At 40.4% G+C, this 26,532-nt stretch overlaps 1 long non-coding RNA gene across 1 annotated transcript; it reads right to left on the bottom strand.

The window, feature by feature from the left end:
* Positions 1-3,240: 3,240 nt before the first annotated feature.
* On the bottom strand, positions 3,241-7,673 carry LOC120573051. Its single transcript, XR_005641622.1, has 4 exons — positions 7,636-7,673; positions 6,840-6,980; positions 6,467-6,553; positions 3,241-3,639 (listed from the first exon to the last, which is right to left on the bottom strand). It is a non-coding gene; the product is annotated as an uncharacterized LOC120573051 (long non-coding RNA).
* Between the last annotated feature and the right edge of the window lie 18,859 nt (positions 7,674-26,532).

Here is a 26,532-nt window from a genome sequence, read left to right as displayed (position 1 = left end):
AATATGACTTCTACTTATCTGTAACACCTTGTAGACATCACGTCCAGGCTAATATCAAGAACAAACAGTGGTGGAGTTTATATTGTTTATATATCTCTGTGTTGATGCCATGCAGCTTAATAATGTTAATAATAATGTTATTATGTCTGCGTGTTGTCGTCATTGTAGTTGAACTGTGTGAGTTTGGTCTCTGTTGTGTTTTCTGCTGCAGAGTGGTTCTGAAATGAATGAACTGTTGGTTTGGACACTCTGGTGTGTGATGTCATGTGTCTGTTGTCATGGTGATGATCTTTATTTTGTAGCCTAAATGTTCCTCTAATACAGTGACGGTTGAATTAAAACTCCAGAAGTTAAAGAGCTGTGAGCTGTTCCCTGCTGAACTGAACATGTGTAAAGAAAGAGAAGGTGCTGTGCTGCCACCTGCTGGCTGTCTGACTAAACTGATATGATGCTCTCATCCAAAGAGAGGTTTACAATCACCATCTTATTGAAAAAGATAAGAATAAGTAAATAAAGGGTCTGATTTGAATGTGTACATTTACGGTGGCCAACAGGGGCAAACGCCCTGCAACTTCAGAAAACACATGCAAATAGACAAAACACAAGCAAAGTAAGAAAACAACTTCATTAATTTGACAACACATGTGCAGCATTCAGCAAACGAGCTGCATATACAAAAAGATGCAAAAAGGAAAACAACTTCCCCACCAACAAGACACACCCACCAAACGAGAGAAAACATATCTCAAACATAGACTTAATATTTACAGTCTATGATATCACCGTTGCACACTGTTCTGAGACTGAACGTCTCTCTCTCTCTCTCTCTCTCCTTCCCCCTCCCCGTGGGGTTGAAGATCCAGCTGTTCCACTCAGCTGCTCCCTCTAGAGGCCTGGAGAACTTCCGTTGTGGAATCTGGATGCAGCGTTTTTTTGTTGCATTTGTTTTCGGGGTTTGTGTGCGTTTCTTTTTGCATCGTTTTTTTATTCGCAGCATTTATGTATTTGGTTGTGTTGTGTGTATGCAGCTCGTTTGCTGAATGCTGCACATGTCAAACTAATGAAGTTGTTTTCTTAATTTGCTTGTGTTTTGGCTATTTGCATGCGTTTTCTGAAGATGCAGGGCGTACCGTAGTACATTAGAGCAGGAATGTGCAGTTATTGTCCAGGGGTATAAAAACTATGGAAACAGTTTAAATCCAAACATATGTATAGTAGTGAAGATAGTAAGGATGGGAGGGGGGGGGGCTTCAGATGGAGGTAGAACTAACAGACTTGTTGCTGCCCTTCAGCTCTCACAGTTGGCTTTGACTTCATGTATTAACTTCTAGCTGGGTTCTCATCAACGGCACCATCTCGTGACTTTGTGCGACTCCCAACAAAGATGTAACAGAAGTGAGATGTCTCACTCTGTAGCTAAAACAGAGAGCTCAACACACAGGGTGAAAAGAGCGGCTGCAGCAATGTGCAGTACAACAAAAATATGGTGTTTTTTGAAAATTAAACCATGAAAACCTATTCTGATACAACCTCTAAATGCAATTATGAACCTGAAGATGAGCATAATATGAGCACTTTAAGTTTAAAAGTCCACTGTTTAAGAGGAAGTTTTTTTAGTTAAAATTTCACAATTTTCTTATCTTCTTAACACTTGTTACTGATGTAAGGGCTAATATGGAAACCCATTTCATGTGAAATGGACTTCATGCTAGCAGAGCTGTTTATAGAGATTCTAGTGAGATAAGCATGTTGACCACAGGAGGAACAAGTCACTCTCTCTTTCTCTCTCTCTCTCTCTCTCTCTGTCTCTCTCTCTCTCTCAATTCAATTCAATTCAATATTGCTTTATTGACATGAACAAAGAAAACATGTTGTTACCAAAATAGTTTACAGAAAATGCATATAATATATATAAAATATATATATATAGTACATGTCACATATTAATACATACAGTAGATGTCAAATATATTCTTTATACTGCACTGAAAGTTATACAACACATTACATTACAAAACAATAACATAACAGAATATAATACTTAACAGTTGTGTATAATATAGTTACTGTACAATCCCAAACCAATGTGTAATGTTGGGATCCTAAGTGGTGGGGAGTCCCTCAGATCCATATTTAGCTTTCAGTGGAGCTGCTGTCTCTTCTCCTCGGAGAACTACCAGCTTCTTTTCTGAATTGGAAATTAGCTATTTTTTTGGCTATTTTTCCAAAGTGTAAATCTATCTCTCTCTCTCTTTTTTTTTTTTTTTTTTTTTTTTTTTTTTTTTTTTTTTTTTTTTTTTTTTTTTTTTTTTTTTTTTTTTTTTTTTTTTTTTTTTTTTCTCTCTATCAATTAAATTCAAAGGGGCTTTTTTGACAGGAAAGTTTCAATAACATAATAAGTTTTCAGATTACATTATGTGCTTGGATAATTGCAAAAGGGTTCTCCAATGTTTTCTCAGTTAGCCTCTTAAAACGATATCAGATTAGTAAACAGAATGGGCTTTTTGATCATTGGATGAATGGTTGCTGATAATGGGAAATGTAGATATTACATTAAAGATACAGTCGAGAACCCTTTAGCAATTCTCTAAGTTCATAATGTAATCTGAAAACTGTGTGTGTGTGTGTGTGTGTGTGTGTGTGTGTGTGTGTGTGTGTGTGTGTGTGTGTGTGTGTGTGTGTGTGTGTGGGGGGTTGTTAAAAGAACACGCCGACTTATTGGGAATTTAGCTTATTCACCGTAACCCCCAGAGTTAGACAAGTCAATATCGACATACATCGATATATACCCTCCTCATCCAAGTGCGTGCTGTAAGGCTGTCTGACGGCTCCAGCAGCATCAGCCCATAACAGAACATGCAGGTTAATGGTTCCAGTAATCCTACTGCTCCGAATAAGTGACAAAATAACACCAACATGTTCCTATTTACATGTTGTGCTTTGTAGAGTCACAGCGTGTACAAAAAACCACGTAACATGAGACACAGCCATCTTCTAACCGTAAACAAACCGGGAACTATATTCTCAGGCGGAAGAATATAGTACTTGGGCGGAGTGATATGCTTGCAGCAAGCCTGTCTGAGAATATAGTTCCCGGTTTGTTTACGGTTAGAAGATGACTGTGTCTCATGTTACGTGGAACCAGTTACCTGCAGGATCTGTGCTGGGCTAAGCTAATGCTGGAGCCGTCAGACAGCGCTACAGCACGCACGGAGATGAGAAGGGTATGTATCAACTTGTCTTACTCTGGGGGTTATGGTGAATAAGCTAAATTCCCAATAAGTCGTGGTGTTCCTTTAAATGAAGTCATATTAGTAATAGGTTGTGTGTTGGCTGTTAGTGGAATATTCATATATTAACAATGTAAACAGCTTAGTCAGAATAATATCTTTTTCAGAATAAGGGCAAAATATTGTGAATGTAAAGATGGTCCTTGTTGCACTGGATGACATGTTTCTTCATCACCATGAACACACACTGTAGTTTATACACAAATACTCATCACTAGAGCACCAGATGAGGATTAATCCGCTAATCGAAATAGTCGCTTCCTGGTTGATTTCTCGTCTTTGATCCCTATTTGTCCGTGACTGACGTCTTCTGTTCTCACTCCGGAGTAGATTGCAATTGAATATCTCTCTGAAAAAGAAATGACATTGATTGTTTCAATTTTACTGCAATCAATAAAACATTTTCCATAGTATTGGAAAAGAACTTACTAGTTGATACATTTTAGCAGCAAATATCAGGATATAGCTTTAAGACACAAGTGTCAAAGTCTACATAAGTGGAAGTACAACTTAAAATTTCAGTTTTCTTATCTTCTTAACACTTGTTGCTGATGTCAGGGCTTAGATGGGAACCCAGTTCATGTGAAATGGACTTCACACTAACAGAGCTTTTCTTTTTTAGAGACATGTTGACCACAGGAGGAACAAGTCACGGTGTCAACATCTCAGGGTGTCACTTGGTTATTAACACACAAAATAATGTATAAATGTGCCTATTTCCGAGAGAGAGATATACTGAACTAGATTTAGTTTATCTTTGTTATGGCGCCATCAATATATTTGCCTAACACAAACTTGACAGCTTGAGCGAAAGATTTATTGCTCTTGTTTCTAACTGGCTTTAAGATCAGACCTGAGTGATCAGATCACAAGAGGACAGCTCTAACTACAGCTGAAAACACTCGGAGGGCATTGAGATCAGATTTAAAAATCACATTTGGAGGTGGTTCAGGCTGCATGTGTCCACATTTTTATTAACAGTGAGAACAGAAAATGTGTCCTGGGCCCAAAACCTTCTCACTCCGAACTTGTAAAATATGGACTTTTGGGCGGTGGCTGTCAGCGTCAGATATGACGCAAAAATCACTGAGCGTGTTTGTAGAACGCATCGGGGAGAGCAGCAGCTACACGGGGTTTGAAGATGACGTAGTATTAAGAGCGACTACGGTAGTGAGTAGTATGGAAGGCTGCGTATGGAGGTTGGTTGGGGGGGGTGGATGGGTCAAACAATACAGGACTTTCACCCAGGAGACCGGGGATCGTTTCCCATGTGTCATGTTTCCTAAACCCAACTGTCCCGTTCTTCTTTACCTAAACCCAACTGTCCCGTTCTTCTTTACCTAAACCCAACTGTCCCTATCTTCTTTATCTAAACCCAACTGTCCCGTTCTTCTTTACCTAAACCCAACTGTCCCGTTCTTCTTTACCTAAACCCAACTGTCCCGTTCTTCTTTACCTAAACCCAACTGTCTCATTCTTCTTAAAATAAACCCAACTGTCTCATTCTTCTTAAAATAAACCCAACTGTCTCATTCTTCTTAAAATAAACCCAACTGTCCTATTTGTCTTTACCTAAACCCAACTGTCCCGTTCATGTCCTGCGTGTCATGGAAACATACCTTTTATAAGCCCACCCACCATCTTTTCGTTAACCTAACTGCGTCAAAAGTGACTCCAATTGTCCCGACACAGCGTGTTCAGATAAAGCATGTTTAGATATGATGCTAAATGAGACTTTTAGCGTCAATAACAATGGCAAAGGCACCTGACCAAGTGTCCGTATTTTACACAATGAGAACGGAAAATGTGTCCTGGGCCACATTAGGGTCGTCTACTCAACTGTGAGCACTAAATCGTGTGTTTTGGATGTAAATATGATACTGTTGTGTCCATGTTTGTGTTACTGTGCTGCTGCTCTTGGGAGCTCTCTGCAGTGCTGTTCATTAGAAAAGGCAACCACCGGTATACAGTAATGTTATTTTTAGTACAATGTCCCAGAATTCACCAATATGAAGGGTATTACTCCAGATATTCCTGCTGTTATGTCATCTTCTTTACTTATTTATTAGTCTTGCATTGCCAGTTACACAGCCTTGTTCTTGTTTTTGGAGAAAGCTGGCAAACTCAAATAAGCATCTTTAAAATGGTTTTATATCCTATAAATTCTTCACAATAAAAGACCCCACGTTATTTTCTAATTTGAATGCTTTTATTATGAAATGGTAAAATCAGGAAATGTCGGGTCTTCATCAGCAGTAACAGAACAGAGGAGCAGAGAGTAAAAACGGTGCTTTTCAGGTGTTGCGCTAATCACTCTGCCCAAGTAGCAGAAGTAGCAGTGCTTCGTCTTCTGAGAATATAGTTCCCAGTATGTATACGGTTAGAAGATGGCTGTGTGTCATGTGACCTTGTTATTTGCACATGCTGTGACTATACAAATCACAACATGGAAATAGGAAAATGTTGGCGTTATTTCGTCACTTATTGGGAGCAGTAGACTAGATGGAGTCGGTTACCTCCAGGATCTGTGCTAAGCTAGGCTAGATGGAGTCGGTTACCTCCAGGATCTGTGCTAAGCTAGGCTAGATGGAGCCGGTTACCTCCAGGATCTGTGCTAAGCTTGTCTAGTCGTGGGGGGGCGTCAGACAGAGTTACGACACGCACGGAGATGAAAAGGGTATGTATGGACTTATCTAACTCTGGGGGATACGGGGAATAAGACAAAGTCCTAATAAGTCGCCGTGTTCCTTTAACAACGGCATTTTACTGTTTACAAGAACATATTCCATTACTTTAGATCTATTGTAAGTGATCATAACAAATAAAGGTAAGTAAATCTGGAAATTCATAGTTTATTGATATAATCTTTGTTTAGTCCTGTATCCTGCAGTGAAGCGTGTGCAGACCCACACTCAGCTGAAGGGTTTGTATGAGAAACAGGAAACTGGACGACCACAGAGCTGTTAGAGGTGTTAGAGGTGTTTAACCACAGGGTACAAAACACCCAGACTCTCATGACAAGCACAGCTCACTATCATCTACTAAAATATACCTTACACTTTGACTGTTAAAATATCCCTATTTTATAAAATGATCTTTTCCCAAAACATCATCTCAGGACATTAAACCAAGAACACACACGGTTTTCTTCTGAAAATCAACAAAAACATCTTTACCTCTGCTCCGTCTGATTGGCTGCTGCAGGTTACGTGATATTGTGACATCACTGTATGTGACGCAGTCATCTCCAGCTTCTACTTCAGCTGAAATACACCAAAGTTAACATCAATTTCAATCAGTTTATTCATTAAAGAGACATCCGTAAAGATGGAAACATGAGGAAGATTATGTGATATGATCAAAAGCTCCGGAGCATGCTAAAGGGCCCTCGTGGTGAGGATGGTTTGTCAACAACAGAAAAGTGATTCATGAGAATCCTAAAAGACGTTTGACTTGAAGAAACACTTCACTCCAATTCTGAAATTGAAAATACCTACAGTGCACGTAGATTTTGATCTGCAGCGCAATATGGGTCTTATTGAGACTAACCTTTAGGTTTCCAATGGATGCATCGTCTCACCAGGAGAACCAGGAGAACCAGGAGAACCAGGAGAACCAGAACACCAAGTGGAACGGACCACCACACAAGGGGAGGAGGAGAGGAGCCGGGGTTTGTAGTCATAAGTTTCTCTAAAATGAAATTTTTTTTTAATTAAAAGCAAAGGAATAAAAGTAAGTAGATAACACGTTCAGCTATTTCACTGATCCTCCTTTTTATGTGAAGCTTTAGACTTTTAACTTCCATGTTGTGTATCATGTTTGTAACTGAGTGAATTCCCTTGGTCTAGTTAGAGGTCAACATATCTAATATCAGACGGTGTGTTAGGCTGCTTCCACACCGTGTTAACCCAACCCTGGAGTGTTTCCTTGGATACACACGTTGATTTGGGGTGGTGTGAAAGCTTATTAAAGCTGTGGTGCAGACCAAATAACAGAACTCTGGTCGATGAATAAGGAGGTCTCTGGTTGTTTTCCAAGTGTTCAAGATTTCGGTCACTTCATGTGAGAACACAATCAGACACACGCAGGAAATGACCCAAAAATCAATGTATTAACTAGCCTGCAGTTTCCACCTTGCACAACTTACAGACGTATAAATGATTCAAGTAACGATATCTTTCAGATCCATAACCTACAATGACCACACATCATCATTATCAACATCTCAAAGACGAGAGGTTTGGTGCACATGACAAAGTGTAGCGTAAAAACTTATGTCCCTGAGTCTACCGAATTGTAGATATGAAAGCACCCTAAGCTGAATAATGACCTTTAACCTCTTCACCTGTGACAGAGACCCAGCTGGATGGAGACTCTCCAACACTGCTGATGTTGCACTTGTAGAGGCCTTCATCAGACCTGGAAACATGGTGGATGGTCATGTGACCTGCAGGCTCAGTCCTGATGAAGGAGCCATCTTTATAGAAACCAGCTGGGAGGTTGGAGGAGTTCTTTGTTTTACAGGTCAGAGTGAGGTCTTCTCCCTCCATCACAGGGAGGACAGGACTCTGCAGGATCACTGGTCCACCTCAACACAGAGACAAACTACAGCATGTCATCCATTCACACACAGCTTCATCAATACTGACTCCACAGTCTGATCTTACCAGGGACAGTGATGTTGATGCTGTTACTGGTTGCTCCCTCTCTGGACTCACACCAGTATACTCCACTGTGCCATGGGACCATGCTGCTGATTTTACAGGAAGAACCAGCAGGTCTTCCCCAGCCATCTCCACACTGAGTCCTGGTTTCTCTGGTTGTGTTCCTCCTCAGAGTCCATCCAGCAAAGCTGTCGTCCTCCTCACAGCTCAGAGAGACAGATTCATATGTAAACATCTGAGAGCTGCTGGGACTCACAGTCAGAGAGGCTGGAGGGAGGAGGGACAAAACGATCCAGTTATAGAAGATGATTTGCATTTTAAGTCTTATTTTGTCCACATTCCTCATAATCCTGCTTCTTTCCCCGTCTGCTCACTGCTGAATCCTCTCCTCTGTAATTCAGTTGGTGAACTAACAAACCATTTCTGCATGTTTTCAAATTGAACTCTCAAAGTTGCTATTAGACACAGCAGAATATCTACATCTGTCTACATGGGTCTTACTCTTTTAAGTTTCTGTGTTTATTAATACTTTGGTTCACTAACCCTCCTGACATCACCATCTTATTACCCATCCTCAGTGTTGGGGAGTAACGGCGTTACGTATTCAGAATACAAATTATGAGTAACTGTATTATGTTACAGTTACAATCTAAATAGTTGGTAGTTAGAATACAGTTACATTGTTGAAATCAATGGATTACATGACAATACTTCTGTTTCACAAGTTTATTCAAATTAAAGGTCCCATGGCATGAAAATTTCACTTTATGAGGTTTTTTAACATTAATATGAGTTCCCCCAGCCTGCCTATGGTCCCCCAGTGGCTATAAATGGTAATAGGTGTAAACTGAGCCCTGGGTATCGAATTTGATATAGAATTTGGCCCACCCATGAGAGAGAGACATCATGGCTTTCAAATGAGCAAAGTGACAGTTGGTCAAGGCCACCCTCCACCTTGCCCCCCTCTCTCCTCCAATAGCTAGAGACAAGAAAGGCACACCTAAGGAAACTAGTGGACTGGCTCTAGTGGCTGTAATTCTGCACCAAGGCGAATTTTGGAAAAGAACCAGATACAGTATTAGGGGACCACTAAGGTCTATATAAAAGACAATACAGTATAGGACCACTAAGGTAAAAAAAAAACGATTAGCTAATGAGCAAAGAGACCAGTTGGTTATAGGCCACTAAGGCCTATATAAAAGAGACTTCAGATACAGTATTAGGGGGACCACTAAGGTCTACATAAAAGAGACTTCAGATACAGTATTAGGGGGACCACCAAGGTCTATATAAAAGAGACTTCAGATACAGTATTAGAGGACCACTAAGGTCTATATAAAAGAGACTTCAGATACAGTATTAGGGGACCACTAAGGTCTATATAAAAGAGACTTCAGATACAGTATTAGGGGACCACTAAGGTCTATATAAAAGAGACTTCAGATACAGTATTAGAGGACCACTAAGGTCTATATAAAAGAGACTTCAGATACAGTATTAGGGGACCACTAAGGTCTATATAAAAGAGACTTCAGATACAGTATTAGGGGACCACTAAGGCCTATATAAAAGAGACTTCAGATACAGTTTTAGGGGACCACTAAGGTCTATATCAAGCATCCAAAGAGCACCATGTCATGGGACCTTCAAGGCAACTCCATGCATTTCCCCAAAGCCCCATTATGAAAATGAAAAAAATTTGCTATTTGTCTGATCAGGCACAACAGAGCCAGGGCAGGAATGCGTTTCTATCTTGGAAATTCAAACAGCATTTCACATTAAAGAAAGAACAGGGAGAACGAAATATTACTGTGTATTGCAACCTCTGCTTGCCAGCAACCAACCTCCTTTCAGCGTCCAAATTACACCACCTCCAACCTGAAGAAGCATCTTAAAGTAAGTTATTTTTTTAATTAGCCAAGGGTAGTCGTCTGCTGTAGTTTTACTGGTCACCTTGCTATTTTAAAGTGATGGTTGTAATCGATACCTCGAGGCTAAACACTTCTCACAAAGCTTTTTCACCGGGTCTAACATTGGGCAAGTTAAGTAGCGTTAGCCGCTGAATAGCTGATGCCAGTTAATGGACCCATATTTGTATCTCTTAAATGACCTACTCAACTAATGCCCGAAATGATACCAGTGTTCTACACTAGTACATATAGGTTATGCACTCATAAAACGATGGATTGGAAAGTTTGTAAGTACACCAGAAGTTTATGTAAATAACACTTGTTCGCTGGCTTCTGCTCTTCGCTGTTGTTGTTGCTGCTGTGAGACGAGTTCTTAGGGACATCTACAAATTACAACACCGAAAAGAGATGCAACAAAAATATTTTTTAATTTAACTTATTTTTTAAAGTAAGTGCTGTAATATAACTAGGAGACAAGTAATAATTGAGGTAAGTTTGGAGACATTACCTTATTTAATCATTAAATTAATACATATTTTTGTTGTATCTCTTTTCGGAGTAGTAATTTATAGACGGCCCTAAGCACTCGTCTAACTGCAGGTAGCAGCAGAAGCAGCAACAGAGAGCAGAAGAGAGCAGAAGAGAGCAGGCAAGTGTTCATAAACTTCTGGTGTACTTACAAACTTTCCAATCCATCGTTTTATGAGTGCATAACCTATATATACTAGTGTAGACCTTTGGTATTATTTCGGGCATTATTAGTGGGGTCATTTAAGAGATACAAACGTGGGTCCATTAGCCCCGCGCTAAGCTACTCAGCGGCTAACGCTACTCTAGGCTAACTCGCCCAGTGTTAGACCCAGGTGAAAAAAGCTTCTGGGGGGGTGTTTGGCTCGAGGTCATGGTGCAAAGGACCCTAGGGTAAATTACTCCGAACCATCACTTTAACATTGATGTGCGACTTTACATTCTCCTACGTGCTGATTTACTAGCTCCAGAGCCGTTGAAAGAGTGACTAGCCCCATTTGACATGCTAGCTAACGTTAGCTAAAATTAGCTCGTGGTAGCTTAGACTGCGGTTAGATTTTTGTAGTGTGCAGTTCGGGACTACAAATACAACAATCTATCTGCTTGTTTAGGTACATATTCAGCCAGTTGGAACAGAAGAACACACCAGAGTAAGCCTGTTTAGTAAGCTGTATGTGATGGCCACATTCCTACACTTCAAGTATTCAGAATACGTTACTCAGATTGAGTAATGTAACGGAATACGTTACAAATTACATTTGTGGGCATGTATTCTGTATTCTGTAACGAAATACGTTTTGAAAGTATCCTTCCCAACACTCCCATCCTTCAAAATAATCAGTTTTCCTCTTTTTCTAGCAGCCGGTGCATCATTTGAAACGTCTCTGGTTTTTTATTTTATTTTTTTTTCTTCAGTTTTATCTTCACTCTCCAGTCTGTGTGCACTGCAGCTATAAAAACTGCAATTAGTGTTTTAATGTATTCATAAACTTTCCCTCCTCAACCATGGTCTTGTCTACCAGATGTGACAGGAGGAGTTTACTGACCTTGGTTAGTTGGGATGGTCAGCAGTGAAGTCAGAACTAAAGAGAAATCAACCTCAGGTTAGTTTGAGCTTTAACGTGAAACAAGACATCAAAACAGAAAAACAGACACGTATTGATATTAGATAAAAGACATATTTAAGTACGCATTCAATGTTTTTCATTGTATTCTCAAACTTGACAGAGGACCTCCATGGTTTTGGAAATTGAAATTAATATCATTATTTAATTATATTTGTACATTAAAACAGGAATTATTAAATTGGTTTTCAAATGTATTAATTAATCCATTATTTAATAGAGAAACTATAGAAAGAGTTTCAAAGTTAAACTTAAAAATTATGGAGGACAGAACAATAAATAAATAAATGCATAAATAAATATAAAAATAAATACAGGAATAAACAAATACATGAATAAATTAATACATAAATGCCGAAATAAATATATAACTAAATGAATAAAATAATACATAAAAGAATAAATAAATTACTTAATGCTTTAAATCTATTTCTACATTTTAGTCCACCTACATTTATTTATTTCTGTATTTCTCCGTCCATATGTTTATGAGGTAGGAGGTCCTAACCTCAGTTTAAAGCATGATTGGCTACAGGAGTGAGCTTGATTCGTGTCTACTACTTTGCCTCATGGTGGAGACTGTAACGAGTGAGACAGATTGCACAGAGGAGCTGACAGCAGCTCTCCTCTGCTCCCCTCTTTTAAATAAACATCATTTATAATGAATTTATAAAGGCACTTTTAAAAACAAGAATTATTAATGATTGAATTCATATTTGAATTAAGAATACAGCATTTAAGAGATCCAGACTGTTCGCTGTCCTGGCTCCTAAATGGTGGAACGAGCTTCCCATCGACATCAGGATGGCCAAAAACCTACACATTGTCCGCCGAAGGCTAAAAACACATCTCTTCAGACTACACCTTTAAAAAAATAAATAAAATAAATAAAAATCTTGAACCTGCACTTTCATATGTCTCTTTGTAGTATTTGTAGTGTAAGATCTGATGAATAAATGTTGATTAAAACAGCGGTTATTGGGCTAAAAATACCAACAATACCAAAGCTGTATCCAGCTTCTCTGCTGCAGCCCGACTGGCAGAAAGAATCGTGCTGTGATGATGAAAGATTGAAACACATTAGTTTAAAAAATCTGCCGATCTCACAAAAAAAAAAAACAAGATCAACGTGTTCGTGTACACGAAACAATAGATTAAATTATGTGAACATTTCATGAACTGCTGTGAGACTGGGTTGCTAATTTGCATTGTTTTACCAACCAGCACAATTTCAAGCCTTTTTTTTAGCAGTCTTCTAAATTAAATTATTAATTAAATTATTAATTTCTGTTATTTCAACTGACAAACCCTGAAACATTAAGTTGAACTTACCCAGCAGCAGCTGCAGAGATGATTCCTCCATTTGAAATGTTGGTCATCTAAGATCAGATTAATTTTAATTCAATTAAATTTTAGTTACAGTATTAAAACATATAAAAGAGTAATCTTGAGACACTGTACAGATAGAGTAGGTCTTGACCACACTATAATTTACAAAGAACCAACAATTCTAGTAATTCCCCCAAGAGCAAGCATTCAGTGTGACAGTGGCGAGGAAAAGCTCCCTTTTAGGAAGAAACCTCGGTGGTGAGTAACATATCCGGACATTAACGTCTAACCAGAAACTTCCTCGTCACGTGTGTCACTGATGACGTTTTCAGGAAATAGTTTTTTTATTTTATATTCGCAGGTCACAAATATATTAGGTAAAAGCAAACGTATGGCCTTTGTTACGACCCCGCCTCTGCAGTGCAGGGGTGGTTCCTCCTGCAGGCAGAGGAGGGTCGTTAGTGATTGGAGCCACCTGGGCTCAGGGTATTTAAGCTGCTTCTAACCACTCTTCTCTCTCTCTGCTCCTCCAGGTGTGATCCTGTTTTGTTTGTTCCTTTATAGTTTTACTTAGTTTCCACTCAGTCATTTTCACACACACAGACTCACTCATCCATGCACTTTACAGACACCTTACATTATGACATTCTCACACCTCATTCCTTTTTCTTTGTTTAAAGTTAATAATTTTGGTTTACAATAAAATATCTTTTTGATTGGCTTATACTTGCTGTTGGTGTCCCCTCATTCTTTGCCACAGGCCATGAGCCGGTTTGTGACACCTTTGAAACAGCACACCTCAAAATGAACAAAATAACAGCTTGTGAACAGCTGTTATCAGAATCTCAGTGTCATCTTGCTCAGGGGTCCTCAGTGTGTTTTAGGCCAAGGACCCCTAACCTGAAAGAGACACGAGCAGGGACCCCCGACTACATATGCTGTATAGAGTTTTATATTAAACTAGGCCTACCATAACGTGTAGTATAATCTTTTATGATGCCCTGCAATACTAAGCTGCTTTTTACATATTCATATATCATCATGTTTTAATGTCAAACATACATGTGGAAGGCACAGTGACTCCATTAGTTTAACTGTATCTGTGGATGGCTACCATAGTGGCTAATAGTTATCGTATATCAGCTGTTTTTTTCGAATAGGCCATTTTTCCTCTAGAAATGCTAGACGTGCTCTTGCATGTACATGGTGAAGTTAAACTCTTGACCTAGTTTTAAAAGGCCTCATCAAAGTGTCAGAAGCTTGGTTAGCTGTACAGCTGACTCAGCCCCGGGCTGCAAGGAGCCAAACCCAGAAAGAAAGCCCTCTCTGTGGTGTATTCCCTGTCATGAAACTGGTCTCCCTCTCCGTCTCAGAGGCCAGGTTTACTTAGAGGTCCATTAAGCGTTAACCAGCGAATTTGTGTTTTTCTATGATGGCGAAGGTATATCCCACCTTACTCTGTCTCTGATAGCTCATTTTTGGGATTCTTGGTATTTCCACCGTTTGGCCCATGTGTCAAATTAGCTTCAAAGCCCGGCGCACTTCCTGGGAGCCTGGGATGGATAAACAACCACAAGACTCTCACCCAGGAGTCCGCTGTTAGTGTACTGTGTAAAACCAAAGGTCAACAATTAACTTATTGTAAGTTTACTCATGTACGTAATAGAGCCCGACAGATAAAGGATTTTTAAAGCGCCCATATTATGCTCATTTTCAGGTTCATAATTGTATTTCGAGATTGTACCAGAATAGGTTTACATGGTTTAATTTTCTTAAAAAAAATCTTTTTGTTGTACTGCACATTGCTGCAGCTCCTCCTTTCACCCTGTGTGTTGAGCTCTCTGTTTTAGCTACAGAGTGAGGCATCGCACTTCTATTCAATTCAATTCAATTCAATTTTATTTATAGTATCAAATCATAACATAGGTTATCTCGAGACACTTTACAGATAGAGTAGGTCTAGACCACACTCTATAATTTACAAAGCAACCAACAATTCCAACAATTACAGTAATTCCCTCAAGAGCAAGCAGTGCGACAGTGGCGAGGAAAAACTCCCTCTTGGGAAGAAACCTCGGACAGACCCAGGCTCTTGGTAGGCGGTGTCTGACGGGCCGGTTGGGGGTGTGATGAACAGTGGCGATAATAGTCACATTAATAATAGAACAGTGACTGGATGTAGCGGGAAGCTGTAGGGTTCAGCAGGAAGCTGCAGCGTTCAGCAGGACGCAGCAGGGCACCGTTGAGCTCAACAAGGAGTGCAGCAGGACCACGGCGACAGCTGGAACCAGGATCTTGGTGCCAACGTTCTCCAAGGAAATACGCTGGGGGAAAAAACATAAGGACTCCGGGGAAACTCCCCAGAAGCTAGGATTAGTAACTAGCATTTCCGGGACGGGATACACGCAAATAGTAATAGTAATAGTAATAGAGAGGGAGAGGAGAGAGCAGCTCAGTGTGTCAAAGGAAGGAAGTCCCCCGGCAGTCTAGAACTATAACAGCGTAACTATAACAGGTAACTAAGAGAGACAGGTCATAAGGAGAGGTAGCTTTTTCGGGCTTAGAACTCTCCCCCTGCCGGATCTGGCTTGGCTGGCCTGCCTCCCTCTACTTTGTTATGTATTATTAATCTAACAATTATGAAGAGAAGCAGTTGGGCCAGTTAGGTGAACACTGCAACTCCTCACTCCCTAACTATAAGCTTTATCAAATAGAAGAGTTTTAAGTTCATTCTTGAAAGCGATTACAGTTTCTGCCCCCCGAACCCAGATCGGGAGCTGGTTCCATAGGAGAGGAGCCTGATAACTGAAGGCTCTGGCTCCCATTCTACTTTTAGAGACTCTAGGTACCACCAGTAACTCTGCATTCTGGGAGCGCAGTGCTCTAGTGGGACAATAGGGTATTAGGAGCTCTTCTAGATATGATGGTGCTAGACCATTTAGAGCTTTGTAGGTCAAGAGAAGGATTTTAAACTCAATCCTGTATTTTACAGGAAGCCAGTGCAGAGAAGCTAATACAGGAGAGATATGATCTCTTTTCTTAGTTCTTGTGAGAACACGCGCTGCAGCATTCTGGATCAGCTGGAGAGTCTTAAGGGACTTATTTGAGCAACCTGACAGTAGGGAATTACAATAGTCCAGCGCACGTAGCAAATGCATGGACTAGTTTTTCAGCGTCGTTTTGAGACAGGATATTCCTAATTTTGGCAATGTTACGAAGATGGAAAAATGCTGTTCTTGAGGTTTGTTTTAGATTGGCATTAAAGGATATATCCTGATCAAAAATAACTCCTAAATTTCTGACAGTAGTGCTGGAGGCCAGGGCAATACCATCCAGAGTAGCTATGTCTTTAGATAGTGAGGTTCTGAGGTGTTTAGGTCCCAGTACAATAACTTCAGTTTTGTTAGGGTTTAACATCAGAAAATTATATGTCATCCAGGATTTTATATCTCTAATGCACGCTTGAAATTTAGCTAGCTGACTGGTTTCGTCTGGCTTGATTGACAAGTATAATTGGGTGTTTTCTGCATAACAGTGAAAGTTAATTGAGTGTTTCCTAATAATATTGCCTAGAGGAAGCATATATAGGGAGAAAAGAATTGGTCCAAGCACTGAGCCTTGAGGAACCCCATGGCTAACTTTAACGTACTTGGAGGATTTATCATTAACGTTAACAAATTGAGATCGATCAGAGAAATAAGACTTAAACCAGCTTAGTGCGATTCCTTTAATGCCAACCAAGTGTTCCAATCTCTGTAACAGGATGGTATGGTCAATAGTGTCAAATGCAGCACCAAGATCTAGTAAAACAAGAATGGAGACAAGTCCTTTGTCTGCAGTAGTTAAAAGGTCGTTAGTAATTTTCACCAGTGCTGTCTCTGTGCTATGATTCTTTCTAAATCCTGATTGAAAGTCATCAAATAAACTATTGCTATGTAGAAAATCACATAACTGATTAGCAACTACCTTCTCAAGGATCTTGGATAGAAAGGGAAGGTTAGATATAGGTCTATAGTTTGCTAAGACCTCAGGATCTAGGGTGGGTTTTTTCAGAAGAGGTTTTATCACAGCTACTTTAAATGACTGCGGTACATAACCTGTTAATAAGGACATATTGATCATATCTAGTAGTGAAGTGTTTACCACGGGTAACGCTTCTTTGAGTAATCTCGTTGGGATGGGGTCTAAGAGACAGGTAGATGGTTTAGCTGAGGATATCTTTAACATTAATTGTTGAAGGTCTATAGGATAAAAGCAGTCTAAGTATATGTTGGGACTAATTCGTTATTTCTAACCGACTCTGGCGTTTAAAGGTAAACCGTTAAAAGTTGAGGGCAAAAGGTGACGGATTTTATCTCTAATTGTTGTAATTTTATCATTAAAGAAGCTCATAAAGTCATCACTACTCAGAGCTAGAGGAATAGATGGCTCAGTAGAGCTGTGGCTATCTGTCAGCCTGGCTACAGTGCTGAAAAGAAACCTTGGGTTGTTTTTGTTTTCTTCTATTAATGATGAGTAATAGTTTGATCTGACTTCTGTTCCATCTTTGTTGGGAGTTAGCCCCCTATCCACCTCGTCTCGGCTGATGACGTAGAAAGCCGTGCAGATTTTGACTAGCTCACCAGGAGACTGAAGGCAGGACACATTCAGAAAGGTTGGTATTAAGGCTGATATTGATACAAGTATTTGGTGATTTAAAACCCCGATATTCTGATATATAGACCGATAAATATTTTTTTTTAAATCCAGAAATGTGCAACAAAACATAAACAGATTTCCCTAACATTAGTTATTTGTAGTTATTTATGAGTCCTCACTAAAATAATATTATAACGCAGTTTAAAAATGAATGTGTTTGTTTTACTGTCACAACAGAACATCAAAATATATTAAAGTTCTGATAAATAAAATGTATAAAACTACAAATTTAAGATATGAAACTTAAAGGGTTAAACAACAGGGAGGTTGTAGAGCGCCCTCTGGTGGACAGACTCTGCAACGCCAACACTCAAAACATGGTTAAAAGGGGTTTTGTCCATATATCATTTAATTTTTTTAATATTCATTTATCGGCCATTATAAATGCAGATACTGATAATTTGGAAAATGCCTAATGTTGGCTGATAATATCAGCCCGCTGATATATCGGTCGGGCTCTAGTACACTACCAGTCAAAAGTTTTAGAACACCACAATCTTTCCAGGTTTTTATTGAAATTCATGCAGTTCAATGTCTTATTGTACTCTGAAATGAAAGAATAGAACAAACTAGAAAATTCCACAGGAAATTTTGACAGTGTGCCTACTACTAGGTACTACTAGGGTTGGTGGTTCGATCCCTGGCCCTGTAGTCCCATGCCGTAGTGTCCTTGGGCAAGACAATGAAACCCAAGTTGCCCCCGATGCTGGCACCTTGTACGGCAGCCTCAGCCACAGTGTGTGAATGGTGAATGGTTCCTGTTCTATGTTAAAGCACTTTGAGTAGTCGTTAAGACTAGAAAAAGTCCTATATAAAAACGTGTGTAAAGTCCATTTACATTTACTTGGTGCACATCTGAATAACCCTGGCTAACAGTAAATCTGCTGTTTGACATGGCCAACAGTAAAGAGTCTCCATGATAGGAGGTGTGTGTGTCAGAACTTGTTGCTATGGTGATTTCCACAGTGAAGAAGTAGAGGAGGGTCAAACATGTCCATGTAATAATAATTATACCTCTTAAGTTTGTTCTGTAATTCAAAAACCGTGGGTCCAAACGGCAAAAATATTATCATCACAAGAAAGATAAAGGTCTGGCGAATGCATTGATGTGGTTTTTATGTTTGTGGTGTGAAATATATGGGACACAGAGCAGGTAACAAACAGGGAATCGTCTGCGTCATTCCTGATATTTTTTTCATTGTTTCTATCGGCAGTTGGTATGAACAGAGCCAAAAGTTTAAATCCAGTGGACTCCATAGTTACATGACTGGCACAAGATTTGCTACATTTTGACCAACTATGATGTATGAAGAGTGAAAACTGTAGGGGAGAGAGCAATTTGTTGATGTTAAGCGATTTCCTGAAGATTTCCCATTAAAGTCTATCGGAAATTCTGCACCGTTGTTTGCCGATTTTGTAAAAACCGCGCGGCAAATATCTTAGAAAAGTAATAGCACACCCTTCCCGATCATTACACACGTTTTGATGTATTTTGTGTGCATGTGTTGGCAACGCTCCGTGACTAGTAGCAGGACAAAAATGTGGTGGAATAATAATAAGTATGCAGGATAATAGTCAGTGTGCAGCACATGGGCAATAAACAAATTAAGTTAAAAAATAAATCATGAAATCAATTTATAAACCAAAATGTATTCTACATTTTTTACTCATCAAAGTATCCCCCTTTGGCAGATATAACAGCTGAACACACTCGTGGCATTCTTTCTACAATGGAAATAAAATATTCTTCAGAAAGTTCTTCCCAACTCTGTTGCAGAAGTTCCCATAAATGTGTTGCACTTGTAGGTTTCTTTGCTTTCACTTTTCTCTCCAGTTCATCCCAAACCAGCTCAATGGGGTTTAAGTCTGGTGACTGTGCTGGCCACTCTATGTTTTTAAGCTTACCATCTTGTTCTTTTTTGCTAAAGTAGTTCTGGCATAGCTTGGACTTATGTTTTGGGTCATTATCTTGCTGTAGGACCCTGACCAACTAGGCGCATACCAGAGGGTACTGCATGGCGCTGCAAAATGCTGTGGTAAATGGTGCCATAGGAGCTATGCGTTGTTGACAGACGCTTACCCAAGGGGGTAAGCTTCGCTTCAGAACTCGAACCTCCTATAGCGCCATTTTAATGCTACAAAGCCATCACCTCCCGTTAGCATCCCATTGACTGCCATTCATTTTGACGTCACTTTGACAGCGAATAACTTTACATCTGAAGCGTTTAAAGACTCTATTTGTCCGTTGTTTATTTCTAAAGAAACACGACAATGTATAAAAGGCTCCATTACCTTGTATCTCACGTTATAGCTCCATAGCAGACGTTTTTATAAAAATAGGCTAACGATTGTGTCATAACCACGCGACTTACTGTCACACAGTAGACAAATTACCGTATAGTATAGGAGAAGCTCACATGCAGTTTGGACTTACATTAGCTGTTTAAGTTTAATTACTAATTACAACTTTCAGACAGGTTGCTCACGTCACATCTACGTCTTCAAGCTCAGTTGGAGGCTGCTCAGTAACGCTCAGCCAGCACCGGAAAAGAGCTTCTAATATCCTTCACTGGTCTCCGTCCAGAGCAATCAGTAAGATGTTTAAAGTTATTTTTGAGCTAATAAGTGCTACACTGTGTGTCATGTTGTTGAATTTCCATGTTATTATCAGCAGTTTTATGTTAAGTTTGAGTGTGTTTTATATTAGGTCTCTGTGTGAAGTGCCAAATGTAGCAGGGAAGTTTGTATGTTGTTTAGCTGTCAGCTGCACATGCTCAGTAGACAGCTGGTTGACAGGAACAACATGGAGGTGAAGAGTTATCAGGAACACTCTGAGTCTAGCAGAGGGCCACGTGTACTGGGGAGAGGTTCAGATCTGTTCACAGTGTGGAGGAGAAGACAACATGTGTTGATATCAGTATTGTTGCTCACAGGTATTCCACTGTACTGCTGCACTATAGACATATGTGTTTCTGCCTGTTAAAACTATAGAAACAAACAATACTGTAGATTATGTCAAGCTTTCTCTTGTAAAGTGGCTATGGGCCTCTCTGTTTTTCATTAGTGTACATGTGTGATCTTTAATAACCTGAATTAACATACGTTGAGCCTTTTGGAAGGCTGCCCTTGAATCCCAGGTCTAACAAAGTCCCCAGAGAGGGCTGCAGCTTGTCTTTGTGCAGCCTGTACAGAGGTCAGACTGATTTCCTGTAACAGACTGTGGTGTGCAGTTCATATCCACCCACTCAAACATGCACCAGCTTGCAGACCAAAGGCACCCACCAACTTTAAAGCACGTCATACAGAAACAGATCAAGTGAGGGAGAGAACAGGCAATGAGGTCATTATGATAGGAGGAGACACTCCATCGGGTCATCAATACAACATCTGCGAACATTCAGAGTCTCTGCCATTTTTGACTGTAAAAGTACAGAGTAGTTCCCTCTGAGTAAATGACAGTATTTAAGTAGCCTACTTGTACTAACAACTCATCTCTTACAGCCTGTTTGGGCTTTCTGTTGTTGTAGATCTCTCTGTGTTCAGCTTTATGTCTGTTTCTGTCTTCCTGTAAGAGAGTTTGTGTTTCCTAGAATGGTGAAGATATGTCCCGCCTTATTCTGTCTCTGATTGGCTTACCCTGGTATTCTTACCCTAACCCTAACCAATCTCACTCCTCATGCTTAAATTTAACCAATCCCAATGACGAAGGCAATAGGGATTAGCCAGTCAGAGGCAGAGAAGGGCAGGACATTCCTTTGCCATCATAGGAAATAAACACTTCCTGTCGGATTCTGACCTCTTATTATCAATAATTCATAGAATTCATTCAAGAATTAATTCATGACTTATTTTGCTACTTCACTTTAGTCATTTGTAATCTTCAAATGTGAAGCATGCAGTTGTGAACTTTGACTTGAGTCTCCTCTTCTCTCTCTGTGTGGATAATTTGGACTAAACACAGGTGGAATCAGCTTTCAGATCATCTTTATTTCTATATTCTAACACTAGATAGTTTATTATGCATCAAGGTGTGTCTGAATGGGTGGATGATTTAGTTTTACATATTTGTCTTGTTAGAACCAGTTGAGCGTCATTGTTGTGTCTGTGGCAGAAGAACCTAAATGTGACATGTTTTGCATTCAGACAGAATAACTTGTTGGAACTGATCCAAGAAACACAGAAACATGCTTACTTGCAGACAAACTGCTAATCTGATAGAAAACAGATGCACTGTCACTCGTAAATGAAAGACTTTCCAGGGAAATGATCCTCTGGAGAACAGAGTGAAAGCTGCCTCCTGCTGGCTGTCTGACTGCATTACATCATGCTTTCTTTCTTCTCAAAGCCTCAGCACATGATTGGTTCAAGGTATGCATCATCAGATCATCTTTATTTATTAAAATGGTAGACGTTATTATATATGTATGCATGTGTGAATTAATTTAACACTCAGGGGTGAATAGGTAACATCTACCCTGATTGGCTTAATTGAGTTATGGGAAGTCCCACACTTTGTAAGATATGATGGTGTCTGACCATTAAGAGCTGTGTAGGTCAGGAGAAGGATTTTAAAATCAATTCTGGATTTTACAGGAAGCCAAACCAGATAATAAGAAATTACAATAGTCCACAAATGCATGGTGTCATAAACCTGGCTCTTTGTCATGGCAAAAACTTGGAAGAGACACAAAAATGCCAATAAATCAGGTAATTAGGAAGCTGTCCTTTCATTCCCTGTGGACCAATGGGCCGAGGTGCTTCAAATCAGGCTGACACAGAGGTAGGAGGGGGCCATCACACTGAATCTTTTGCATCATTTTCAGACATATTGTGCCTTAGTATAGGCGGTTCTTGGAGTTTGTTTATGTAGGTGTTAAAGGATGTATTCTGATCAATGATAACTCTAATAAGATTCCTTACACTGGTGCTGGAGGCCAGGGCGATTTCATCCAGAGCTATGTTCAGATAAGGAGCTTCGGAGGTGTTTGGGGCCAAGTACAATACCATCAGTTTTATCTGAGTTTAACTGCGCTCCCAGAACTCAGAGCTACTATAGTGGTTCCTAAAGTCTCTAAAAGTAAAATGGGAGCCAGAGCCTTCAGCTACCAGGCTCCTCTCCTGTGGAACCAGCTCCCAATCTGGGTTCGGGGGGCGGACACCGTCACCACATTTAAGAGTAAACTGAAAACCCTCCTCTTTGATAAAGCTTATAGTTAGGGAGGAGGAGTTGCAGCGTCCGCCTAACCCGGCCCACCTGCTTCTCTTCGTAGTCATCAGTTTGATTTATCATATAATCAATAATATAGCGAGAGTAGAGGGAGGCAGGCCAGTACAGCCCGATCCGGTTGGGGAGAGTTCTAGCCAGACCAGGCACCTCTCTCTAACCTGCCTCTCTTAGTCATGCTGTTATAATTCTAGACTACCGGGGAAGTTCCTTCCTTCCTACGACACACTGAGCTGCTCTCCCATCAATGTTTTCATTTGTTTCTTTTTGTATGCATCCTGTCCTAGGAATGCTTGTTACTAACCTAGCTCTGGGGAGTTTATGCTCTGCAATTCCCTGCAATTCACGGCCACGTCCTGCTGCGTCCGCTGCATCCACCCATGCTTTGCAGCACCACGTTACATCCCGCAACGCCCTGCTGTGATGGTCATACGCACAGAGTAGGTATGACACGATGTGCCCTGCAATGACATGAACTACAACGACTACCTTCAAAGTCACTGTTCCATTATCTCTAATGTGACTATTAGTTGCCACTGTTCATCACACGCCCAACCGGCCCCGTCAGACACCGCCTACCAAGAGTCTGGGTCTGCCGAGGTTTCTTCCTAAAAGGGAGTTTTTCCTCGACACTGTCGCTACAGCCACTGCTAATGCTTGCTCTTGAGGGAATTACTGTAATTGTTGGGGTTTTGGAATTTATAGACTGTGGTCTAGACCTACTCTATCTGTAAAGTGTCTCGAGATAACTCTGGTATGATTTGATACTATAAATAAAATGTAATTGAATTGAATTAAGAGGAGTGAAACATGGTCAGAGAGGCCCAGGTGGGGGTACGCCTGAGCTCTGTATGCGTGTGCTATGTTAGTACATACCTGGTCGAGTATATTATTCCCTCTGGTTGCACATCTCACATTACGATGGAACGTGTGAAGTACAGTCTTTATGTTGGCATGATTAATCGGCCAATAAAGTACTGTGGTTCACGCGTGTGTAGTCATGAAGCTGGTTACGCTAGTTTGGTATTTGCATCAGGCGAATGTACCGAAATGTAAACAAACTGAACGGGATATAGAATGGTCTGCATTTAAGCAGCAAAAATTCCACGTCAGGGCAGCAAAGCTGTTCAACTACACTGGTGTTTGTGCACCAAGAGTCGTTTACATAAATACAGAGACCTCCACCGGTCTTCTTACCAGAGTCTGCTGTCCTGTCAGCTCGGTAGTTAGTGCGGCCGGCTAGCTCAATCGCTGCCGCCGGGATCGTGCTGTCTAGCCATGTTTCCGTGAAGATCAGGCTATTACAATTGTCCATCTGTTTCTGCATAGTCAATCGCAGTCGGACTTCATCCATCTTGTTCCGGATTGAGCGGGCATTCGATAGGAAGATGGTGGGAAGCAGGGTCTTGGATAGGTTAACCTTTAGCCTGACCCGCACTCCCCCGCGCATGCCTCTCTTTTCTGTCGGCGCTCACAGCGTCTCCTCCTCCGGTTCACTGCCTCGAGAGTCCCGGGTAGTGCTCTAGCGATCTCGAGGGGGATGGATATATCCACTGGGAGATGGTATTCTATTCCGTTGTTAAGTTGTACATGTTCATGGCGACTGTATGTGTGTATCTCCAGTTGAAAACTGTGTGCAATAATATTAAGTGCTACCAAAACAGCGAAAAACGTATGCCCACTGTGAGAGCTCCTAGCCGCTGCGACTGTGTGCGCCGCCATTTTTTTTATTTTTTTGGTAAATATCAGCTTTCATTGTGTAAAGATTCATGTAGACTTTATTTTCTTTTCTTTATGATTTTAATTAGTCTTATAGAATGATGTCATCTTGTTAAGAGAAATTGTAAATGTGTTTAAAACAGATACATTGATGGATTCATATTTACAATACATTTCAGTTTCTTTTGATAATGAGACTGGATTTATGAAAGTGTGAATAATGTTTAACTAACAATAACAGTTTTACATGGAATAGTTCAATGTTAGGATTTTATGTATAAATATTATGTAAGATATTTAAATGTATTAGACAGTATTGGTTTTGGGATAAATAAGTGTTGTATTCAACTTTTTCAGCTAAAAGCATGATGTTATGTTTGACCAACTGCATGGACAATGTCTGTTGTATGCAGAAGGGAAGGGGAGGGGGGACAGAGAGACAGAAGAAGGGAAGGAGCAGGATGGAGGGTGTGACTATTGCAGTCTCAACATTTACATGATCCATATTCCTATGTGTAATATTAGTAGTACACATGACATTTCAAATAACTCCAGGTAGAAAGATGACAGGAATCTGTGTATCTGATGTCTGAATGTGTGACACCACGTGACTGAATGATATGAACTCTTCTAACTCTAAGTGGTGCTGTATGAACTGGACTGCTTGTTGATTAGCCGTGCTGGACTTTACAGACTCCCTGCCTGGGATATGATTTCTTTATGTAGTTATGTTGTAGTTGTGTGTATGTGTACTTGTATGTGTTGTTTGTAACTGCAAATGCTTTCAATAAATTAATTGAGAATAAAAATAAAAACCCAGGTGGACCCAGGGCCTCTCAGCTGATCTAACAGCTGATTGGTTCAGAATCAACTCAACATGATAACGTTTTATATCAACTCTTTATTGATTTTGAATTGGAGGGATTTTAACTGTTAATTTGTCTGATTTAAAGGCTTATTGTGTACAGAACACATGTTGTGAGGCTGATAGTGATGTTTAGAAGTCAGAGAGACTAAATCTGTTCAGATTACGGATCATCTACAGTGTGTTGTTAATTAAAGGAGAACTCCAGGCAATTTTTCCATTAATCTTGATTGCTATATGTGTATGAGTACTGCCGATAGCAAAAAAAACGAGCCGAATCAGTGCTAGCAACACGGAGGTGCTGCAGCTAATGCCGAGAGCTCCCACTCAGCTAACGACAGTTATGGGGTCATAAGATAAAGAGTGCCATACAGTGCTCAATTACCTATTTGTGAGGGTGAAATAAAATAAAATTTTTCTCCGCGAAGGCTTGAACGGTCTTCTGGAAGACCTCCACCAGACCAGCGGGCGCTTGTTGGTTTGTTATCGGCCTCTGCAGGCGAGGGAGCCGGCTATAGGAAGGAGAAGGATGCCGGTCCGGGCTGCTAGCCTGGCTAAGGAAACTACCACACAATTCACCACTGCAGAGACTCATATTCACCAACGACAGCACACAAAATGGATATATATGCTACAAATACACATGGAACTGCTGCGTGATGATTATTACCGGAGCCTGGCTGAACACTCTCACTCATCCCAGACGGCAGCTAGCAGCTAAGAGGGTAGGTGAATTTAAACAATGGCTAAGTTGCTAAATGCATCTTGTTGTCAAGTAAGGGCCCTGTTCATGTTGCACGACATTTTAATTGCATTTTGTGTCTGTTAAGAGGCACAAAGGCACTCTTTATCTTATGCCCCCATAACTGTCGTTAGCTGAGTGGGAGCTCTCGGCATTAGCTGCAGCAGCTCCGTGTTGCTAGCACCGATTCGGCTCGTTTTTTTTGCTATCGGCAGTACTCATACAGCTACATATAGCAATCAAGATTAACGGAAAAATTGCCCGGAGTTCTCCTTTAAGCTGGGAGAGGCTCCGGTTGGTACTGCAGACTTGTTGCTGCCCTTCAGCTCTCACAGTTGGCTTTGACTTCATGTATTAACTTCTAGCTGTGTTCTCATCAACGGCACCATCTCGTGACTTTGTGCGTCTCCCAACAAAGATAGAACAGAAGTGAGATGTC

The sequence above is a fragment of the Perca fluviatilis genome, chromosome 14 (genome assembly GCF_010015445.1).
Source record: "Perca fluviatilis chromosome 14, GENO_Pfluv_1.0, whole genome shotgun sequence".
Taxonomy (NCBI): domain Eukaryota; kingdom Metazoa; phylum Chordata; class Actinopteri; order Perciformes; family Percidae; genus Perca; species Perca fluviatilis.
This window is presented reverse-complemented; position numbering and strand designations above follow the sequence as displayed.